Here is a 10000-nt window from a genome sequence, read left to right as displayed (position 1 = left end):
CCATTATTGGGCCTGAGTTATTTTTTTTTTTTTTCATGGCACATACTTTGAGGTATGGAACTGGGGCAAGGGGAAACTTGTTTCAAGTTTATGTTAATGAGAGTTGTTCGCAACTTTCAGAATTAATGCTGTTTGAACTTTCTGCTTAATGCACTTTTGTTAATTTTTTTTTGCTGATAGTGGAGGAAAGCACAGTTAAGTTCATCCTTCTCTCTCAGACTTTCAAAAAGAACACAGGCCAAGATTATGGATGTACACTAGTATCCCTTTGCGGCAGAGACATCAAGCTGAAAAGACTGTCTGTCAGGAAATCGAGACCATGTCTTCCTGTAGATGAAGCGATGAGATATCTAGATAAAGAGTTCTGATGAGATAGACATCTAGATAAAGGGTTCTGATTGTGCAGACACACACAGACAGTTTTTTGCTCAGCAGCACATATAGGCTCTCGAGTCTCAAAGCAGGTTCCTCCAGCAGACCTGTGAAAAAAGCCCTTTCCTGCTGTATGTGTTTACCTCAAAAACAACAGGAGGGAAGCAGAAACATCCTTTAAAGCATACACATACACACACACACACATACTCACACACACACACACACACACACACACACACACACACACACACACACACACAAAGCACACATGCACACACTGTGTGTGTGTGTGTGTGTGTGTGTGTGTGTGTGTGTGTGTGTGTGTGTGTGTGTGTGTGTGTGCATGTGTGTGTGCATGTGTGTGTGTGTGTGTGCCTCAAAATAACAGGACACCATATTTTCATTTCATTTCAGCTTCCTTAACGGCTCTTCTAACCTTACCTAAAAGATCAATTATCTGAAAAAAAACAAAAAACTTTTGCTAGTCGTCTCCCTGCTCAGTTAGAACACTAATGCAATTACATCACCATGTGATTTCACTGAAGCAAAACTTCAGGCCAGGAGGTATTAAGTATTTAAATGGGACACAGAAAGTTGATTTTGGGAAAAAAAAGGCTTCGAGAGTTGAAACGTTTTGTCCCCTTTGCCTGTGGCAAATCAGATTTTGAATTAGCCCTAGATGGATATCCCTCAGGTGCAGTGAGTTGGGATGAGGGAATCGATTCAGTTGTCCCTGGGGCACAGAGGCTGACTTTGTTTGGTCGTTGTCACCTCTAGGCGACCTCTTGTGTTTTAGCATCGTAGCAGCAGCCTTACCAAACTGGGTCATGGGATCACACAGACACACGCTCATACACACATACACACACACACACACACACACACACACACACACACACACACAAGCACACAAGCACACACGCATACACACACACACCCACACACACACACACACACACACAGACACACAGACACACACAGACACACAGACACAATAGATAAGTGCAATACAATGCACTTATGCAATACTTATACAATACACAATAACAGGTACATACACACACACACACCTTGGGCTAGAGTTATGGTCCAAACAACAATTTCTATTCACATCCCTCCACTCTCCTAATCCGCATCCTCTTCCTCCTTCCTCATTACACTCCTCTTCCTCATCCTCCTCCTTTCCCGTGAAAAGAAAGCCTCAGCACAAAAGGGCATGTCACACATCATGAAATATTCATCCGTACCCAAAAAACATTTTATATTGTTTGCACTGTTACCACCACACTGTGTCGTGTGTGTGTGTGGTGTGTGTAATGTGCGTGTACGTGTACGTGTACGTGTACGTGTGTGTGTGTGTGTGTGTGTGTGTGTGTGTGTGTGTGTGTGTGTGAGAGAGAGAGAGAGAGAGAGAGAGAGTGATGGGCTGTTGTTAGGGGTCTTCAACTAATGGCTGCACACTATCCCGAGTTAAAATCATGGCAGCGTCATGCTGCTTATACAGTAACTCACAACACACATCATTGGAGTCTGGAGTCATCCCAGGGCCACCGGCAGTCGTCTTCAACGACGGATTATTTATTTACATCAGCCAACACTGTAATAGTCACTGACGAAGACAACGCCCCCCATTTTTGTATTAGTTATCAGTGAGAAATACACCCATTAGTATTCATATACTTAACACAGATTTAATCTGATTTAACATTTCCTTACATATCAAGAAGTAGTTGGAACAGTGGGAAAGTTATCTAGTTCAGCAAGCTCTGATTATTATTATTATTCAGTGTGACAAGCTGTAACTAATTCATGAAAATCCATTTAGGTTTTTATCAAGCCTTTTAATGTGTTCATGTACTCTAGCGATTTGTGAGTGCAAAATAAAATGCATTTTTAAAATGAAATATGCAGCCCAGTCAAACAGCAAAAATAACCTTTACTGTTTTTGACTAAATGCCTTTGGAAGGGGGGGGGTCATCAGGGCAGACACGCAATCAGTGATATTTGCCACAATTCACTGAAATGCAAATTCAAATGCTTCATAGTCATATGCACTCAGCCTCCCCACCACACACACACATACACACGCACGCACGCACGCACCAATGCACGCACACATGCACACACACGCACACACACACTATATGCAGACAATCTAAATCAACTCTTTTTTAACAAAACAAAGCAAATAACATACAAACCCCGGCATGACCTGATTGAACCGTTAGATGCATCTTTAACACACCCGCATGCCCTCTTGGTTTGGGCATTTATTCAGATATAAACCCTTTTACCTCACTGAACACCATTATAGGGTGTAATATACAGGGATCAACTGCACTGTGTGCTAGAACGATCAACTGTACTGTGTGCTAGAGTGATCAACTGCACTGTGTCGATCAACTGCGCTGTGTGCTAAAATGATCAACTGCACTGTGTGCTAGAACGATCAACTGCGCTGTGTGCTAGAGCGATCAACTGTACTGTGTGCTAGAGCGATCAACTGCACTGTGTGCTAGAATGATCAACTGCACTGTGTGCTAGAACGATCAACTGCACAACTGCATTGTGTTAGAACTATCAACTGTACTGTGTTGATCAACTGCACTGTGTGCTAGAGTGATCAACTGCACTGTGTGCTAGAATGATCAACTGTACTGAGTGCTAGAACGATCAACTGTACTATGTCGATCAACTGTACTGTGTGCTAGAGCGATCAACTGCACTGTGTGTTAGAGCGATCAACTGCACTGTGTGCTAGAATGATCAACTGTACTGTGTCGATCAACTGCGCTGTGTGCTAGAACGATCAACTGCATTGTGTGCTAGAACGATCAACTGCATTGTGTGCTAGAACTATCAACTGTACTGTGTTGATCAACTGCGCTGTGTGCTAGAGTGATCAACTGCATTGTGTGCTAGAGTGATCAACTGCACTGTGTGCTAGAATGATCAACTGTACTGTGTGCTAGAACGATCAACTGTACTATGTCGATCAACTGCGCTGTGTGCTAGAGAGATCAACTGCGCTGTGTGCTAGAGCGATCAACTGAGACAGAGAGAGAGAGGTGGATGTTTTGAGTGCAGGAACAATTCCTCCCTTACTGGTTTGAGAAACCCAAACACTAAAAATATGGAGGAAAATGAAACTTTTCACCCAAAACACATGGTTTGATTTTTTTCCCTATCCGCATGGGTTTGGAAACTGGAAAGATAGTCCCAGCAAACTCTGAATGCCCTCTTGGGACAACTGTGTGTGTGTGTGTGTGTGTGTGTGTGTGTCTCTGTGTGTGTCTGTGTGTGTGTGTGTCTGTGTGTGTGTGAGTCTATTGTGTGTGTGTGTGTGTGTGTGTGTGTGTGTGTGTGTGTGTGTGTGCGCGCGGGAGATTCAGTCTCCAAAGCCCTGTGCTTGGTGGAGATCCAGATCAGGATGCATTTCCTGGCGGTGGCTGTGCGTTGCCATGGTGGTTATATTTAACCGAGATCTTCCTCCCTTGTTCCGCACCTCTTTATCATGCCCGACATTCCGACCACACAGTGGGATTCCGGATTTAATTGCATCCTTTTGGGACAGCACTGTCCCGATCCCCGGCATTCTGTGAATGTCATGGTCCGTGTGGGTGTTTTTTTTTTATCTTTTCTTTCAGCATTTTGTTTTGTTGCCTTTCTTTGGCTCTGTGGTGGTGAGAAAAGGCTGTCCGGTACATTCCGATATTTTTGCAAGCTGTGACATTTTGGGTCTTGGGTTTTGGGTTTCTGTTTGTTTACAGATATGATTTTGTATATATATATATATATATATATATATCCCATTCTTAATCCATAGGGTCTAATATGCACACATACACTCACACATACACACACATACACACACAGGTGCACACACACACACACACAAACACACACACACACACACACACACACACACACACACAGGCGCAGCACACATACACACACACACACACACATCAGCCACGGTCTGGATGTGTGTGTGTGTGTGTGTGTGAGAGTATTTATGTGCATGTGTGTGTGTGTGTGTGTGTGTGTGCATATGTGTGTGCGTGTGTTAGTTCTGCAACCTTCACTCTCCATATCAGACCAGGGCAGACTGCTGGTTGATCTCAACACCTCTCTGGTCACACTGTCTGAGGTTATGGACCAAGACCATGGCTTCTATTGTACAGTGTGGAGAAAAGCTCAATGCCGAAGTTATTCTTACGTGGCGTTGAGTATATCTGGCACATCTGTCTTTGCCTATGAAGAGGAGAATCTGACTCTTCCTTGCATTTCAATAAGAAATGCTCCCCTGCTCTCATTTCTGGGAAACTCCTGCTGGGAAAGTACGACCCATCATTAATCAGACCCAGCAACAGGAAGTGATGTACATGTTAGAAGAGAGACGGACTGGGAACTGCTCCCTCATCATACCCTCTCTGTCACTACAACACTCTGGATGGTATTATTACATGAGGGATGGTGACAGACTAAAAACATTTGTCCTCTTTGTTTGTCCCAAATTCTCTCCCATGGATGTGATGTTTTCTCATGATGAAAGTGTCCTTCTGGATATTACTGAACACTTGAATGAATCTTGGTCCAGTTATGGGTTCCAGTGGTCCCGTCAGAAAAGTCTACAACCACAGGTTCTGATTCTAGACTCTAAGAATAATTCTTTGCTCATGCCTGTAGATCTGAGGGGCAGAGTGACTGTCCAAATCTCGCTCTAATTGCTCTCTGGTCATTTCCAACCTCACTGCAGAGGACAGCGGCCTGTACACATGGAGAGTTCATGGAAAACGTCCCAATATTTGTTATGAGGGAACCTTCCTTTTGTACATGGATCCATACGGGGTGCACTGTCCTTTCTACAGAGCGTACTCTCCACTGATAGGGTTTGCACTGCTGGGGCTGGTCACTGCTGTGATTTGGTTCAAGCTGAAGAGCGGAAGAGGACAGAAGACCTCTGGACGTCAGAACAGAGAGGGGCAACACAGTGGAGATGAAGACCTGCATGATGAGATTAAGATGGTTGAACTCAGTGAGTGAATTCAACATGCTTCTCTCTCTACTGTCTGCTGTAACTGTTAAACACAGCATCTGAATTCAACATGCTTCTCTGTCCTGTAGCTTTATAAGATACAGCTGACATTTAAATTCAGCTGCATTGTTGATATCAAATATTGTGTATATTATTGTAGCTGTCTGAGTCGTCTATAGTTCCAAAATCCAAATGTTATTTCACGCATACTGTAAATATGTCTTTTTGCCAATTTCTATATTTCTAAGCACATATGAATAAAGACAAAAGGTGGAAATCTCAAAGAATTTGTTTAAGTTTATGTCAATTAACAGGTGCTTTCAATCAAAGCGACATGCAACTTAGAATAACTATAAAACTTTAGCTTAGCATTGAAAGTATCAGTGTATGTACAATAAAGTATTTTCACAATCATAATATGGAGTAATAACGGTAATGATATTGATAATATCAAGCCTTCATAACAACAACAACCATACACATACATAATAGTAACTCGACACTGACAGTCAGACGACTTTTTATTTCCATGGAGACAGAGCACAGATGATTTTGAAAAAGCATCTAAAGCTTCTGCTCTTTGCCTGCTTACTGTATGTCCATGCACAGAGACATCCCCATGTGAGCTTACTGTATGTCCATGCACAGAGACATCCCCATGTGAGCTTACTGTATGTCCATGTCCATGCACAGAGACATCCCCATGTGAGCTTACTGTATGTCCATGCACAGAGACATCCCCATGTGAGCTTACTGTATGTCCATGCACAGAGACATCTGTAGGACGTCACTCGTCAGGACCAATGAGGGAACTGGGAGTGGTCGAAGGCAGAACATGGGCTGTTGCGCAAAGAAATTAGTGATCTGCATCTCCGTTCACCAAAAGCTACGTTTGTACAAACCCATTATGTTTTCTCCATTGTTAACGTGAGATATGTCTCTATAGGTTAGTGTAGTGATAATGCATAAGGTAGCCAATGACACGACAAACACATGCACTCAGTGGTGGGTAGAGTACTGAAAATCTATACTCAAGTACAAGTACATTTACTTCCTTCAAAATCTACTTGAGTAAAAGTAAATATTCCAATTGGACAAACCTACTCGAGTAAAAGTAAAAAAGTACTTTGTTATGAAACTACTCAAATTACAAGTTACTTTTCATTTTTTGTTTTGATGTGCTTGGATCAGTGAAAAGACATAACAGGCCCTATTTTGGTGATCTAAAACACATGGTCACTTGCGGATAGCTTAAATACATTTAGGGTTTGTCCAGTCCACACTGGGTGGTTTTGTTATCAAAGGCCTGGTGCAAAAAAACCAGGCTTGGTGCTTAAACCAATCAGAATGACACCTGTCATTCCCTTTAGAAGCAAGCACTGCAACTTCAAACAGCGATCTGTATTTTGATAGTCAGTGGCGATTTCAAGGAATCAAATTGAAACACAACTACCAAAGGAGGGAGAGGAGAGAGAGAGAGAGAGAGAGAGAAGAGAGAGAGAGAGAGGTAGAGGGAGATGATAGCTGGAACAAGTTACCAACTATTACATTTTTGGTTAAGCAATCTACAAAATCCCATACAATAATTGCTGCATATAATCAGCAAGTTACATTGTGTTGTCAACCCTTCCTGAAGCATACATTCTACTAGTTATACCAGGGTCTCCAACCTTTTGGGATTGAGGGCTACCTGAAGAATCCAAAATCATAGGGCTACTCATTTGAAACAAACAGACCCTCACTCCTTTTTTGCGAGGGTGATCCTCCTAAATAATAGACCTATGTGATTTTTACATTTAAGTTATCAATATTATGTAGGCCTATGAGCCTTTATATACTGTATTTTCATCTGATTCTTCAATACATCAATATCACTATGCAACACTGACCGTTTTTGTTCAGTTAGTTCAATTCAAAGTTTCCATGAGGAATCTGATCTAATTTTTTAAACGAAAAAAGCCATCTTTAATGCAATTAATAATGAAGATTACAAATAGCATGCCCACCATTCATAATTCAGAGGTTGTTTAAGCTCTGATTTCATTGAACAATTCGGTTGTGACATTCAATAGCAATCACCAACACCAGACTAACTTATGAAGACGCCTTATTGCACATCTGAAATCTCTCCATGATCTGACAGTCCTATTGGTACGCCACAAGATCTTCAACGCTATTGCTACACCAGTAGGCTACGGAGGAGAAAGGGCCCGGACCTAAAGCAATTGTTTTTCAGTCCTTGAACAATCATGCACCTAACCGTGATGGACACGGAATGGCAACAGAACTTTTGCAGAGATATGCTTGCATTGGCTACACCAGATGAGCAAGCTAATATAGCCAATATTACAGATGTATGGTCTACAATTAAATATCTATTTAAAAATCCACAATGGAGGATGTTTTAGAGCGGATCTGCAGGCTTAATTTGTTGGCTATTTTAGAAAGTGCCTGTGGGTTCGTGAAAGGCATCCCGCAGGCTACATGGTGCTCAAGGGCACCGCTTTTGGAGACCCCTGAGTTATGTCAAGAAATAGCTTTTGTTTCAGTCGAATAGCTGCTACAGCTAGGACTAGCTCGCTAAGTAGCACTACGAGAACCACTGATAGAAAATAATGATGATTTACCTCAACATTTTGAAGGCTGATATTGTTATGCTTAGGCTGACACATTCCTTTCATTATAATGGTTGTCTCCCTTCCTTCGCATGGGACGGAACAGTGTTGCAGATGTGGCCAGACGTTGACCATGGGAGTGGGGGCTGCTTTTGGTAGTAGGCTACTAGCTCATCATCTCTGCATCCATGTCGTGGTCTAGTCCTCAGTACCAACGTAACAGCCCAATTCGCCTACTCTGCTGTGTAATCGCAAACAATGTTGCAACCTAGGGAGGGTCGCTAACTGTATGCTTGTATTCCAGTCAACGAAGATATGTGTAGCCTACTTCTATCGAAATACTCATTTTAATGAAGGCCCAATGGGAAATGTAATTGAGTAAAGAGTACAATTCTAGTTCAAATATTTACTCGAGTAAGAGTAAAAAAAGCCTTAAAAAAAGGAACGTGGAAAGTATTCGTTACCCGAAAAAAGTACTTTTTTACTCATTTGCGTTACTACCCACCACTGCATGCACTTTTGAAAAGCTTGAAACGTCCATATGTGTAACCCATATTTTAACTTAGCCTACAGCCTGTGTTGTAAAAGTTCAACGCTTGTTTTCGTGCAGTAGGCTAGCCTTTTTGATAAGCGATGTCATAGGTAGGCTGACGTGATTAAGGAGGGCTTTCTGTTCCTGTTTATGTAAAGGTTTTACATAGGCTCAATAATGGCTACACTGCATGTTAGGCTATATTAACCAAAAGCGCACGTTATGTAAATAGGCGGGTCAGATCGCGGGCTGGGTATCATTTAATCATAATTAATTTTTCCGGTTGGGGGGGCTTAACAACATATAGCCCAGGGGCCTCAGGTGGTATTAAGGCGCCCTGGTGTATGTGTGTGTGTGTCTATGTGTGTGTGTGTGTGTGTGTGCGAGTGTGTGTGTGCATGTGTGTGCGTGTGTGGTGTGCGTGTGGTGTGTGTGTGTTGGAGAAGGGCATGATCTGCCCTCTGGTGGTTCTGTGTTTATTGAGGGATGTCAGTTCCTCTACATTTCTCACTTTTGTTCTTTCTATTTCTTTCTTTTCCTCCTCTGCTCTCTGCCATCCTCCTCTCTTCTCCTCTCCTCTCTTCTCCTCTCCTCTCTCTTCCTCTCTTCTCCTCTCTCTTCCTCTCTCCTCCTCTCTCTTCCTCTCTCCTCCTCTCTTCTCCTCTCTCTTCCTCCTCGTCGTACGGCCGATCTACAATGGAAGCTCGTCCACAGGACTATAGCTACAAAAAGACTGAATCCGGCAATTGGGAGGGGGTGTCCCTTTTGTGGGTTGGATGAGACAGTTGAGCACCTTTTTCTTTTCTGTGTAAGACTGGGGGAGCTCTTTGAGCTCCTGAGTGCCTGGGTAGCGAAGGTAGGAGTAGTGTTTTCTTTTCAATTCTTCATTGAAGGGGTTGTATACAAGGCCAAAAGGAAAAGGGAAGTGTGTTTTGCAAAAATGGCAATTTGGTTGTCAAGGAAGTACAAGATGGCGGGGCGAGTTTCAACCAATCCTGTGGAGAATTTTAGGGGGGTGGTGGGGGGGAGAATCAAGTCTGAATATGCTTTTTACAGGATGGTTGATGACATTGAGAGATTTCTGGTGGTATGGGGGGTGGGGGGGTTGCTGTGTGAGGGTGGGGGGATGGGTAGGTTGTTTTCAACATATGAATCTGATCTCTCTGAGCCCCAGGATGTTTCTTTTAACTTGTAACTTGTATGTGTGTTTTTAACATGATTTTATTGTGTAGTGGTTAAACACCTGATATTGTTTTAATAAAGGAGTGTTAAGCCTCTCTCCTCCTCTCTTCTCCTCTCTCCTCCTCTCTTCTCCTCTCTCCTCCTTTCTCTTCCTCTCTCCTCCTCTCTTCTGCTCTCTTTTCAACAATCACTCTTGATCTCTCCTCCTATTTCCACTCTCTTCTCTTTCCCTCTTCTAAAGAAATATATCAAATTCAA

The sequence above is a fragment of the Alosa alosa genome, chromosome 7 (assembly GCF_017589495.1).
Source record: "Alosa alosa isolate M-15738 ecotype Scorff River chromosome 7, AALO_Geno_1.1, whole genome shotgun sequence".
In the NCBI taxonomy this organism is placed as follows: Eukaryota; Metazoa; Chordata; class Actinopteri; order Clupeiformes; family Clupeidae; genus Alosa; species Alosa alosa.
This window is presented reverse-complemented; position numbering follows the sequence as displayed.